General features: G+C 39.3%; 1 long non-coding RNA gene across 2 annotated transcripts in view; it reads left to right on the top strand.

The window, feature by feature from the left end:
- LOC129050211 (uncharacterized) overlaps positions 1–14011 on the top strand; it is a 35448-nt gene that overhangs the window by 14875 nt on the left and 6562 nt on the right. Inside the window, exons 6-7 of one of the 2 annotated variants that reach the window (XR_010137256.1) lie at positions 2172–2326; positions 10403–10496. This is a non-coding gene — a long non-coding RNA (uncharacterized LOC129050211). The remainder of the gene's footprint in view (positions 1–2171; positions 2327–10402; positions 10497–14011) is intronic. The other variant, XR_008513797.1, reaches the window with a different exon arrangement.

Genomic DNA, 14011 nt, shown 5'->3' with positions numbered 1-14011 from the left:
AGGGGTCAGAAGCAGAGAGAAGGGGCTGCCGTGTTGACGGTTGCATGTTTAGCTCTCAAAGGTCTTCTCAGAGAGCATGAACTGACTGCCTGCAAGCCAGGAGTTGGCAAAGCTTTGGCAACAAAAGGAGGTGGCAGAGTGGACTTGTCACATGGCATGGTGAGTCAGTAACGCGGAAGCCTGCAGAAGGAACTGAGGGACAGGTGGAGGGGAGTTAATGCAGGTGGACTTGTGTGATACCACATTGAGCACAAAAGGAGAGCAATTGTATTTCCTAGTCACAGGTGGATATACTGCTATTATAGGAGATTAACTCAGGAAAGATTCAACCCCGGATGCAAAGCTCCAAAACGGTCCAACCAAGAGATCTCCAAATGGACAATTTAACTAATGACTCTTGGGTTTAGAACTCCATAAGCACATTCTAGTCCTGGAGAGAAGGAACAGGTTCTAGAAGTGATATTTTGCTGGTTTAACTCCGTCCTGGTTTGACATTTTCTTTGTATTCCATCAATGGTTCTCTCGCTTGAAAGCCAGCCCAATGCTTCAAAAGACATCTTTTTATTGATGGAGAAAGCAACTCTTTTTCTTGCTTCTCTTCTTTTTTGATCTTCAACCCCAAAAATATCCTTCATAGACTCCAAAACAACAATTAGATAATAATTTGGACATCAGTAAGGGAAAGAGACATGTCATCTGTTGCTTGGTTCAATATCTGATCCATACTAACCACTCCATAATTGGGAATTGTTATTTTTACTATTCTTGTTTATGTTATGGTTATTGTTGTCAATATCTGTCTTCCTCTAATCCAAATTCTAGATCAGTACTGTCCAGTGGAACTTTCTATGATGATGAGGATGTTCTACGTCTGTATTCTCCCATGTGTAATCGCTAGCCACTCTGTATGCTCCATAGACAGCCAGTAGGCATGTGGCTATTGAGTTGTCAAAATGTGGCCAGTTCACCTAAGGAACTAAGTCTTTAATTTTATTTAATTTAAATGAATGGCTATTAAAATAGCTACAGGACATTGCAGGTCTAGGCCTATTTTTCTCACGTGAGGGTTGGGGTATTCTTACTCCTTAAACCTATGGTTATGGAACTGGCTTCAGGACGACCTGGAGGACTTGTCAAAACACAGATTCCTGGGCCTCAGTCCTGGAGTTTCTGATTTCCTATGTCTAGGGGGTGGCCTAAGAATGTGCATTTTAACAAGGTGTACTATTATTAGTGGTCCTCGGACCAGACTTTGAGGCCACTGCTTTAGATCTGTCTGTGTTTCCAAATTCCAGAGGCACATTATAATCACCTAAGGAACTGATGCCCAAGGTATTTCCAAGCAAAAAAATTAAACCAGAATTTTTAGAGTTCCAGATTATTTCTTTGCACAGGCAAGAATTCAATAAAATTGTTAAATCAGAAGGCATGTTAAATTAGGTCAGTGCTTTTCAAACTGTAATGTGCTTATGAATCACCTGGGGATCTTGAGAAAAAACAGATAGTAATTTACTAGGTTTGCAAGGGCCCTAGGAATCAGCATTTCCAACGAGCTCTGAGGTTAGGCCAGTGCTGCAGGTCTAAGGACCATGGTTTGAATAGCAAGACATTAGATGATCCCTGAAGTTGATTCTAATCTTTAAATTATATGATTCTAGAACTGGGCAGGATGTCTGCAGCCTGGCATGCTCACAATAGTCTAGTGCTGCGGGAGGAGAAAGTGCAGCAGAGTGATGACAAATTTGGCATGTCCCAGGGAGAAGGAAAGACAAGTGACCCACTCAGGGCAGCTGGGTCCTTGCCTGAGGCTGCCAACTGAGTTATGCAGGCGACCTCCTTTCTTGAAGGGTGGGGAGGAGCAGGGAGCAGATAGAATCAGGCTCTCTACTATCAATAACCTATAAAGCCCCATGTAGAGTTCAAAGCCTATAAACAGCTGTACCGATGGCCATCCATGGGAAGAGGGAACTGGAGATCAGACAACCCTACTGTTAAACAGGGCAGTTCCAGGCTCAGAACTGTCAAGCTGTCCAGTGTTAGGATCCTTTAAATTAAGAAAGAAAACCAAACGTTGAAGGTTCTATTACATGATTGGATAATAACCAAGGGGCATTACAGTACTTGTAATGTCAAATATAAAGAAGGCTTAATGGTTCTTTTTCTCACTTCAGGTCAAAGGTGAATTACAATTGAGTCTTCAGAGTTCAGCAGTTAGTGAAGTAAAGAGAAAAAGAGAATGTACCAGTCCACCACAGAAGACCCCAGGAAACCCATAGCAGCCTGGACGGCCTTCACAGCAGCCTTTGGATACTTCCTCAGGGGAGGGGTGAGCATAAGAATAATAGGGAGTTTAAAATCCTGCCAAACTATTTCTTCGCAAAGCTGTATTTACTTTCCGAAGTGCCTGCTATCAGTGCCCTATAATCATAGAATCAAAAAGGAAGAAAAATGTTTATTTTCATGCAGTTGTTGCCTATTACCATGAATGGAAATATATTTAATACCGATGTTTTCCTGGTAGTCTATATAACTTTTATTTCTTCTACCAAAGAAGAATAAAAAATTAAGCCATCCAAAGCAAAGCACCTTTTCTGAATTTCAAGTAGACAGCTAGGCAGCACCAGAAGCTGTTATAAATGGGTACTCCACAGGAATTCAGATAAACCAAGATGGATTTCCTCAAACATGTTTGCTTACAAAACCCTTTAATTCTTTCTCTCCTTCTCTCTCCTTTACACACACACACACACACATACACATGTACACACACACACACACACACACCATGTGCTCTGTTACCTACAGAGTTGATATTATAATAAACCAGGATGTCAAACGCAGGGGAAAGTGCATAGAAAGAGTGTTTTAAAGACAAAACTTTACCAGGGTCTTCAGCAATCTTGTTTTCTGCTGAATTTGAGATTTCAGAAGAGAACATTTCTCTCTTGTCTCCCGTAAAAATGACTCTATTTATTCTTTTTCAGGGACCCCCTCAAGGGTCCTGTCCCAGAACAAAATGAATAATGACGCTTTATTTTTCACAGTACCTTTCCTCAAGAAGTTCACGACACTTTAGAAAACTGGTCTCATAAATCTTCAAGACACTCTTGAGAGGTAGAAAGCAATGGTTTCACCCCCATTATAGAGGTGAGGAAACTGAGGTATAGCAGCAGAGGAAGAGTAACTTGCCAGGGCCTTTAATCATAGTCTGAAAAAAAGCAGATTTTCTCTTTTCCAAGTCTGTCCCCCAAGTTTATGCCTGCACCTTATTTGCCAATAACCACAGGGATAAAGCACTAATTTCAAGAGATCCAGAAAATGCTTCCACTTTTAAAAAAATACATTAACTACAATGTATTTATCTAAATAGTGAGCCAATAATGTACACAGCCTTAAATAAATGCATGTGAAAGTACATGTGTGCTTGCTGGCTGCATATATATACTGAACAGGATTTTAGGTTGTGGAACTTAACTTGAACACATTTTTAAATGTGTTTTGCAAAGACAAGAACCTTCTGAGGTCTCCAGACTGAGCTGAATTCCCTCTGTGTCCAGGTCTCTCTTAATACCATGAGACAACAAACGGCATATGTTAGCATATTCAGAGCCATCCAGTGATTGATTTGGGGCTTCAATGACTAATCAGTGGCTCTCTGTCCTTGCATTTGTACCCTTTACTCCAACTCAAACTCTGGCAGCATTCAAACGAACACTAGAGAGAGGGGCAAAGCTCACCGAGGAGCAGGGGCTCTCAGCAGTAATGCCATGTGCATGTTCACCCCTCCTCCTTTGATGCTGGATCTATAAATAGCAGGAAACTTAACACGGACTTGGACTCCTCATGATTAGGCTCAAAGCATGGTGGTTTTTGTTTTATTTTATTTTATTTTTTTGAGAGAGTCTCACTCTGTTGCCCAGGCTGGAGTGCAGGGGCATGATCTCGGCTCACTGCAACCTCTGCCTCCTTGGTTCAAGCAATTCTCCTGCCTCAGCCTCCCAAGTAGCTGGGATTACAGGTGCCTGCCACCATGCCTGGCTAATTTTTTGTATTTTTAGTAGGGACGGGGTTTCGCCATGTTGGCCAGGCTGGTCTGGAATTCCTGACCTCAGGTGGTCCAACCGCCTCGGCTCCCAAAGTGCTGGGATTACAGGTGTGAGCCACTGTGCCCAGGTGATTATTTTAAATATTAATGTAAATGATAAGCTTATGACATGCCGCGAGTCAACCTGTTCAGGATCTTAAAGCAATGCAAACAATCACACTCTTCTTCCTGATGGGGGTGAGGGTGGCTTACTTGTCAGAAGACAGGTAGCTTAGGATGTTTTAGGCTAGGGACACCACAGATCACTAGGAAGAATTTGAAGGCAGTCACTGGAAAAATAGAGGTGAATTTATCTGGTATAGATTTCATAGATGATAGAGCATTTAAAGACTCATCTCTTGTCTTACATCCAGTGCTAAAACAGAAGATACCTACCTGTGATGGTTAATATTAAATGTCAACTTGATAGGAATGAAGGACTCAAAGTATTGTTCCTGGGTGTGTCTGTAAGGGTGTTGCCTAGGCGATTAACATTTGAGTCAGTGGGCTGGGAGAGGCAGACCCACCTTCAATCTGAGTGGGCACCATCTAATCAGCTGTCAGCACTGCTAGAATACAGCAGGGAGAAGAAGGTGGGTGAAGCCGACTTGCTGAGTTTTCTCACCTCCATCTTTCTCCTGTGCTGGATGCTTCCTGCCCTCGAACATCAGACTCCAAGTTCTTCGGCTTTTGGACTCTGGGATTTAACCAGTGGTTTGTGAGGGGCTCTGAGGCCTTCGGCCACAGACTGAAGCCTGCACTGTTGACTACTCTGCTTTTGAGGTTTTGGGACTCAGACTGGCTTCCTTGCTCCTCAGCTTGCAGATGGCCTATTGTGGTGGGACTTCATATTGTGATCGTGTGAGTCAATTCTCCTTAATAAACTTTCCCTAATATATACATCTATCCTGTTAGCTCTGTCCCTCTCAATAACCCTTACTAACACACCACCCATCAACCAGTAAAATATTATTTAGTCCTTACGAATTCATTTTCCCCTTTTGGTCAGTTTTGGTTCTATCTAATCAATATCAACCTTACTTTTGCACAGTTCCTTATTCTTGGCCTATACAAAGCAGGAAGCTTGCCAGTCTCTTTTCCCTATAAATTTGGCAGTCCCTAACCAGAGGGTTAATATTGCTAGTGCTGAACTTCACTGCTTCATAAGGAATCCCACTCCAGATTCAGCGGCTGGAATTCTTTTCTTATTTGTAGACCAAATATTCCTCCCTGTTCATTCCACTCATTTGCCCAGTTTAGTCCACTGAAGCTATAGAAATCTCGTCTAACTTCCAAGTATTTTAAAGGGGCAATAATCCCGCCCCACTTCCCGTATCTCTTTTCAAATGTTTCAACTGTCATCCATTCACTATTTTTTCTTAAGTCAATTCTTTGGTATGTTAAGCATTAATATAAGAAAAATAAAGGGCAGCCTTTTAAAATGAAATATAGAGTTAACTCACCAACTTAGACTCACACACTATTCCTTAGGAAGAACACAGAAGAATAACATAGCTATTGGAAAAGGACATCTAAGCTCTTTATAGCTAAGGAAGATGAAAGGAATATTTCCAGCAGGGTGGGGGCCGGAGATGGCTCCGGCTTAAAAGGACATGAGGTAATTGAGACTGAATTTAAACAAAAACGGAGAATAAAATGACTGGGGGAAAAAAAAGATAATTATGTCTTACAACAATTACCCTGGCTATGAAGCAAAATCAGCATAGTCCTTTCTAATTTAAATGTGTTGAAAGTGGCTGAGCATGACAGCAGAAAATTACAAGGTTTAGGACATAGGCTTTCGTTAAAGTGATGGCAACTGGATTATCTTGGCATTTTCTGCTGATAGCAATGATTATAAACTTACCTATAAATATTAACTGTTTAATGCTAGGTGAGGTTTTATTTTTGCTGGAAAGTACAGAGTCATTCTGTACTTGAAGTTGGTTTTGTGTATTTTTTTCTTATTTAGTTTAATTTTGGTTTGTATTATTACTCATAGGTTCGGTTACTTTTTAATACCAGATAATTGTTTCTTCCTTCTTTCCCTCCCTTCCTTCCTTTCTTCTGTCATTCCTTCTTCCCTCCCTTCTTCGTTTCTTTCCTTCCTTCCTCCCTTCCTTCCCTTTCTTTGTTTCTCTTTTCCATCTTTGGATCCAAGGGGAAAATGAGGAAGTCTTATAGATGGGGTTTCTTACAAGAACTTTTTTCAGCTTCACTCACTTTCCCATAGAGGAGCTATTACTCCAATATGTCAATTTCCAATTGAACTATAGCTTCATTTCCAATCAAAATTTTCTAAGCTGCATAATCATCTTTAGTTCATTCTGCAACACGGTTTTCTCAACTGTTGGGTTCATGTACCATTGATCCATTTAAATTATTTGGCACTTTGTCGTGTTTCCTCATATCACTATTTTTATGTAAGAGAATTCATCTGCCAGCAGTTTGCCTGTTATCCACAACGCCCATCTAATCACTCAAAGTAAAATATACCTTTATTTAGTAAACATTATTTCATGATTTGAGGAGAAAAATCTACATTTTCTGTGTAGACAAAGTCAACAAAGACTTACAATTAAAAAAATAATTAAAAGTTAATGGTTAGATGAACTGTGTAGGCAACAAATAAGTTGCCATGAGATTTCACCCAGGGTTTCTAAATCCCAGCACTATTAACATTTTGGTTCAGATGATTTTTTTTTGTTGTAGGGCTCTGTCCTATGCACTGTAAGACATTAGCAGCATGTCTGGGTAGAGACCCATTCGATGACAGTTGTGATAACCACACATCTCCAGACATTGCCAGGTATCCTGGGGGGCTGGGGGCATATTACTCCCAGTTGAAAACCACTGATTGAATCCAAGCAGAAAAGGTCTTTAATAGTGGGGGAAATAAATAATACACTATTACATACTGTCCTTTTTTTTTTTTTTAAGTTCCAGGTACCCGTGCAGGTTTGTTACATAGGTAAACATGTGCCATGGTTGTTTGCTGCACCTATCAACCCATCACCTAAGTATTAAGCCCAGCATGCACTAGCTATTTTTCCTGACGCTCTCCTTGCCCTGCTCCACAGGCCCCAGTGTGTGTTGTTCCGCTCCCTGTGTCCATGTGTTCTCATGGTTCAGCTCGCACTTATGAGTGAGGACATGTGGTATTTGGTTTTCTGTTCCTGCATTAGTTTGCTGAGAATAATGGCTTTCAACTTCATCCATGTCCCTGCAAAGGACATGATCTCATTCCTTCTTATGGCTGCATAATATTCCATGGTTATATGTATCACATTTTCTTTATCTAGTCTATCATTGATGGGCATTTGGGTTGATTCCATGTCTTTGCTATTGTGAATAGTGTAACACACTATTCTTACTTGGATTAATTTATCTGCCACACATATCCAGTTACTGGCAATAGAAACTTACAGTGGTCTGAATGAACTAGAAGAATTGGTGGTGAGCTACTGGTAACAGAGACAGAAAATAGTAGTAGTTTAAATAAGAGAAGTTTATTTGTCTATTATTCTAGAGAAGTCTGGAATGAGGCCCTTCCCTGTTGGTTGGGGGCTCCATGGTACTGTCAGGGTCCTGTACCTCACCTTTTTGTTTCATCATCCATAGAACTTGGCTTTCGTGATCCAGCTCCTGGGTATCTGTGGAGTGCCAGCTGGGTTGCTAAAGCATCAAACTGGAAGCAAGAACCAGGACTGGTAGGGCAAAAAGGAGAAAAGAGAAGATTCCCAGAAGCTCCTCAACCAACTAGAAGCTAGAAGAAAGGCTAGGAAATGTATTTCCAGTGAACTACTGTGCAATGTTTCAATAGCAAAGAAAAAAAGGAGAACATATATTGTGTTTACAACTAGCAATCTCCCATTCACTTATTCTTCTTCTAATTCAGGCAACTACTTCTTAAATATTTTCTATGTGCTAGACACTGCTAGGACTGGAGACAAGGACAGAATGAACTTTGCTATCTGGGAGCATGTAACCTACAGAGATGGTCAAGTATGACATGATTAATTAAGCAATTAATGCATAAATGGCAAGATTTATGAATGGCACAAAAACACAGAGCACACTTTAAGTCTCTTGGAGGCAAAACGAATTTTTCTATTTTTTCAATATCTGTAAGTCAGGGGTCCCAAACCCCTGGGCCACTGATCAGTACCAATTCACAGACCAATAGGAACCAGGCTGCACAGCAGGAGGTGAGCGGTGTGCCAGTGAGCATTGCCACCTGAGCTCCGCCCCTGTCCGTTCAGCAGCAGCACATTGGATTCTCATAGAACCCTATTGTGAACTGCACATGCCAGGGATCTAGGCTGCCTGCTCCATCTACTGCCTGATGATCTAAGGTGGAAGAGTTTCATCCAGAAAACATTTCCCCCTCCTCATCCATGGAAAAATTGTCTTCCATGAAACCATTCCTGGTGCCAAAAAGGTTAGGGACGGCTGCTATAAGTGGTTTGCTACATAGTATGTGTTCAGTAAATCTGTGGGGACAGATGCACTGTTTGTTCTGGGACCCATCAGGCTGCTTCAAACACTTACATAAATTAGTCTTCATATGAATTTCTGAAATCAAAATAATAGCATAGATAGGCCAGTCAAAGCCAGTCAGTTTCCACTGCCTTTTAGTTTCACAGATTGTTACTTTAAGCTCAGATTACAAACCAATACAATCTTAAAGTCTTGCAGAAATTCAACTCCCATATTAAGTGAATTCAACTCCATTGATATACAGATTAGGATTAGAAAGGCTAACTGCTTGAATACTTTTATATATTAAATTATTTCTGCAATAAATTAATGTAAATTTTGCTCAACAACTTTCAGCAAAATTTGAGAGGTTCAAAAAACAAAACTGACCTAAATTCTTCCTTCAGATTCTTATTTTTGTAATCCTCTTTTTTTTTTTTTCATTTATATCCGGCTTCCTCTGTAAATAAGCTCTGTAATGGGTGAACAATTTAGTCATTTTACAGGAATCCAGAAATCAATGCAACTGGGGAGTAAACAAATTCATTTCAACCATATTAACCTTAAATATTACTCTGATTTGTGCAGTACCTACGCTTACCCACACTCATACACAAACTCAGAGACACATAAATAAGACACTGTCAAAAATATCGCCATTATTATCCGGCATCACCCAGTCAGTTCAGAAAACAATAACAATTGAAATATGTCTCTACTAGAAGACACCTTCCTTTTATTGCCTTAAAAGATATTTCTCTGTGGTTTTCTTTTGCTACAAAAGAGCAATGGGCAAACTCAGGAATTTTCTATTTCTTTTGTGAACCTCCTACCCAGCTCTCTTACAGACATTGTCTAAGTAAACTCCTATTCTGAGATTTTGAATTTCTACTGTTACTCAAATGCCATTAAGATAAAGGTCTTAAAGACTTCAAATTTTGTAACATCATGGTTGTTATGTGCTTTAATCTCTGTATGTTAATTTGGCAATGAAGCTCATCCCCTTCCAAAAAAAATCAAAAACAGCCAAATGCATTTTTAGGTCTGAAAACTAAAGGTAACCGAAAGGACCATTATATCCACTACAATTTAGAGTCAGAAGTAAATTTGTCTTATGGACATTAGCATTTATTCACATTTGACAATTCTTGAGAAAAAACTACCTGAAGATATTTAGAAAATGTGGAGTTCATAGAAAATATATACTTGGTAATTAAGCAAGTATAACAATTGGAAGCACAACTAATAAGAAATAATTTGTTGACATTTGTCGTGAAAGTTATGTATACCCATAAATGTGTAAAGCATTGAGATAGGCCAGGCGCAGTGGCTTATGCCTGTAATCCCAGCAGTTTGGGAGGCCAAGGCAGGCAGATCACCTGAGGACAGAAATTCGAGACCAGACGGACCAATGTGGTGAAACCCCATCTCTACTAAAAATACAAATATTAGCCAGGCATGGTGGCAGGTGCCCTTAATCCCAGCTACTCAGGAGGTTGAGGCAGAAGAATCCCTTGAACCTAGGAGGTGGATGTTGCAGTGAGCTGAGATCATGCCATTGCACTCCAACCTGGGCAACAAGAGCAAGATTCCATCTCAAAAAATAAATAAAATAAAATAAAGCATCGAGATATTAATGTCCTCTAAATCTAATGTGTTTTACCTGTACTACTTCAATAATCGAGATCCCTTCTTATGTTTATTGGCATGTTTCTGCATTATCTATATGGTCTCCTGGCATTATGTATTTTGTACTATTAGTGCCAAAGTTTAAAAGGCTGATCAGCCAGCATTTAACGGGAATGTTTGTGTAATATTAACTCCTTCTGCATTTCCTAGGTCTAGCCTTTTGGACTGAAGCCCCATGGAGGTAAAACTTCAGATTCAAACCCAGAGTGGAGTAGAGGAGGGAAACTCAATTCATGGGAGCCCGGTGAGAGTGGATTGTATTAGCTGGAATCAACATTTCTGAGGAAACACATTGTTTAGAGCTTGAGTCAGTTTATCTATGAAGAGATTTATGATTTGATATTTTTAAAAGCTTTGCTATATTTACTCCTTTGAAATCTCAGGATAGCTCTTCAGCCATTTTTATTTCAAGGAACCTAATAATTTGTTTCCTTCCAATGCAATGTGAATATTTACGTATTTTGAAAGTACTGGAAAATATAAGCATGTGATGTGATTTGAATTCATTTTTCAAGATATTAAACTAGATTTCACTTAATAATTGTTTGATTTCCTAACAGTTTTAGACTTACAGAATTAAGAACTACTACATAAAGTTCCCATGCATTTCATTCCCAGTTTCCCTATTATTATCATCTTATATGAATGACTATGTATATAAGCACATCTGTCATAGCCAATGAAGCAACTCTCAGCCATTATTATTAACTGAAGTCTGTACTTTATTTAGGTTTCCCCAGTTTTTTCCTAACGTTCTTGTTGTGTTCTAGGGTTCCACTTACACTTAACCGTCATTTTTCCACGGGCTCCCTTGAATTAGGCCAATTTCTCCACTTCCCTTGCTTTTGATGACCCTGAAAGTTTTTAGGAATACTGGCCAAATAATTCGTAGAATTGTCCTCAATTGGGATTTTTCTAATATTTTGTTTTGGGTTCTTTTTCTCATCATTAAAGTGGGGTTGTGTGAATTTGGTAGGAAGAACACAGATGTAAATTGCCATCCTCATCATATTGTATCAAGGGTATGTACTGTCAGTATAACTTAGCACTGCTAATGTTAACCTTGTTCACAGGGCTAGAGTTTGTCAAGCTTCTTCACTGTAAAGTTACTGATTTTCCATCATGTTTATACTACACTTATGAAAGGAAGTTGCTATGCACACATACGCGTACGCTCCCCCTCCTGAGGATGATGTATCTACGTACGTTCTTCTTCATGGGAGATTGGTCTATTCTCTCCTATTGGTTTATTTATATCAGTAGAGTCATGGGTATTTATTTTATGCTTTGAGTTCTAATCCAGTGTTACTTTATTTCATTTCACAAATTATTTCAGCTTTGGCTGTTGGTCTCTCTATCAGTTGGCTTCTGTGCCCCTTTCACATGCCTCCATCAATGTGGTTGTATTTCCTTTCTTTCTAGCACTACAGGCTGATCTTGTATGTGCCCTAGTCCTTGAAATAGCCATTTCTCCAAGGAAACCTGATTCTTTTTATTGGAGAATGATATTAAAAATCAAGATCTGGGTGCTGGGTTCTAGAGTTTTAAAAATATTTCCTTGTTTATCACCATAGAATAAATGGTTAATGAAGCTTAACCATAGCACATATTCTTAAAAGGAAATAATTATGATTAATGATTGCCCCATGTGTCTTATTCTAATATTTGTTCAAAGCAACTGTTTTATAAAACTGCAGTAAACTTTCTAGAGAAGAGACTTTGTTTTAGCTATGATTTTTTTGTTAGTTTCCAAAATACCTTCACTTTCATAAAAACAGTGGGAGGAGGTGGAGCAGGAGGGAATTAAACATCGCAGGATTTAAGCAGAATAATAAAAACAGGTTCATATTAACAGCAAGACAAGGGTTTCCTCACAGGGTCCTTATTCAGCTTTTATGATAAACTCTTCAGAGGATATGTTCTAGTGTCTCACGTTGATTGCATTCTACAATGGGAAAATAACTACATTTTAAGAGGCATATAGAAATGGTATGACATATTTAGCCTAAGAACACACACATATTCATTTACAAATTGTGAATTATTATATTCAGCAAATATTGACGTACCTCCTCTGGATAATTTACAATGTATGGGTATGTGTGTTTGTGTGTGTAAGCACACACCTATAGGCACACACACACAGTCTGAAGAATCACAAGTCCATGATTTTTGTTTCCCTTACTGTTCATTTTGTCACTGATTTTTATGCATGTGCTCATTTACGTTGCTTAGGGGGAGAAAGAGCTATACATAAAAACAGATTATCTTTTAGAGCACTCCAGGGTTAGTTTCATTTTCCCCTCTTCTTTTTATGAAGAAAATGATAGGAAACATAAACCGCCGCCCTTAAAGAAGAAAATGCATGAAATGAAACAAGTAAGCTTTCAAAAATACGCAAAACATGACAGGCAGACCTCCAGCCTGGTGGGAGGGCTGCGCGTAAAATATGCACTGTGTACATGTGCCCAGTATATCCTCAGCACTTAAAAAAAGATAAAAGTGGTCTTGAAAGTGAATGAAGTTGACTCTCAAAAAGTGGGTTATAGATGTTGAATATTTAATTCACTGATAAAAGGGACCTGATTTCCTGCACACGGCTGCCATAAATAAGGAAAAAAAAGAAAAAAAAAAGCACATCTTAAAAGAGAAGCAATGAGCAGAAACTGACCTTTCTGTGAGCAAGCAGATGAGAGAAGGTATTTGGCTAATCCCAGCTGTCTCTGATTGGCCAGACAGCACCGTGTTGAAAATGTCTCCATCTGGGTTAATCTGCTCTCAGTTGGATGAGCTGAGGCCTTCAGAGTTAACCTGACATTTAACAATAATTACCCTTTTGAATGACCCTGGCCCAATCGCTTGCTCTCTTAGAAATCTCTGTTTTTGTGCGTGCTCCCAAACCCCTTGACTTTTGTGTTAGAGATAGGGGGAAAAAAAAGATGAGACGATATCACTTGTGTGTGTAAACACACAGAAGTGTGTGGTTGTGTGTATGTGAGTATGTGCATATATATATATACACACACATATATATACACATACTTATATAACATAACATAGATGAGAACTGGGGATCTCCAACTGGTAATGAGCCTGATTTAATGGCTCCATTTTACTGTCCCGAATTCTGCAGTTTATCAACCTCCTGTGGTGTTGGAAAAAAATATATAGAGGAATAACATCACCAATTAAAGTGGGACAGAATTTGTTTACTGGCTATTTTATGAAAGTCAAAGCTCCAGTCTGGCCTTGCTCAAGCACTTGAGTGTCCCTTATCAGACACCAGGAGAAATGGTGCATGAAAAGAGGTTCAGATAGAAAAACCAAGTTCAGAGGTCACGGAGGCTAACTGTAGATGAAATGTGGCCATTTCGTTTTACCTGAGGCTGGCTTCATCTTTTCTTAGAAAGGTCATTGTGATAAAACAAAAACACATCTTGGAAAGAAAATCCATTCTGGGGTTTTATTTACTTAAAAAAAATAATAAAAAGCTTTTCCCAGTTTAGACTGGCATTTTTCCAGAGCTGCTCTATCAAATGCCACCATAAGACATTGCAGTTTCTAACACTAATATTTAGTAAGGCGCTTCCATGAGGTTGAAGGTTTGGTGTGAATAACCACCCCAAAGTTCAAGTACTTTAGCTTGGTCCAAAATATCAGGCTTAATTAGCTTAGCAAAGTGATCTGAAACTCCCACAAGCACCATTTCTCTTGAACTTTGTGGTATTTGCTAGGTTTTTTGTCCACTTTAAAATGCCA

This window comes from Pongo abelii, chromosome 16, assembly GCF_028885655.2.
Source record: "Pongo abelii isolate AG06213 chromosome 16, NHGRI_mPonAbe1-v2.0_pri, whole genome shotgun sequence".
NCBI lineage: Eukaryota > Metazoa > Chordata > Mammalia > Primates > Hominidae > Pongo > Pongo abelii.
The sequence above is the reverse complement of the archived record's forward strand: the minus strand, read 5'-3'. Positions and strand labels throughout refer to the sequence as shown.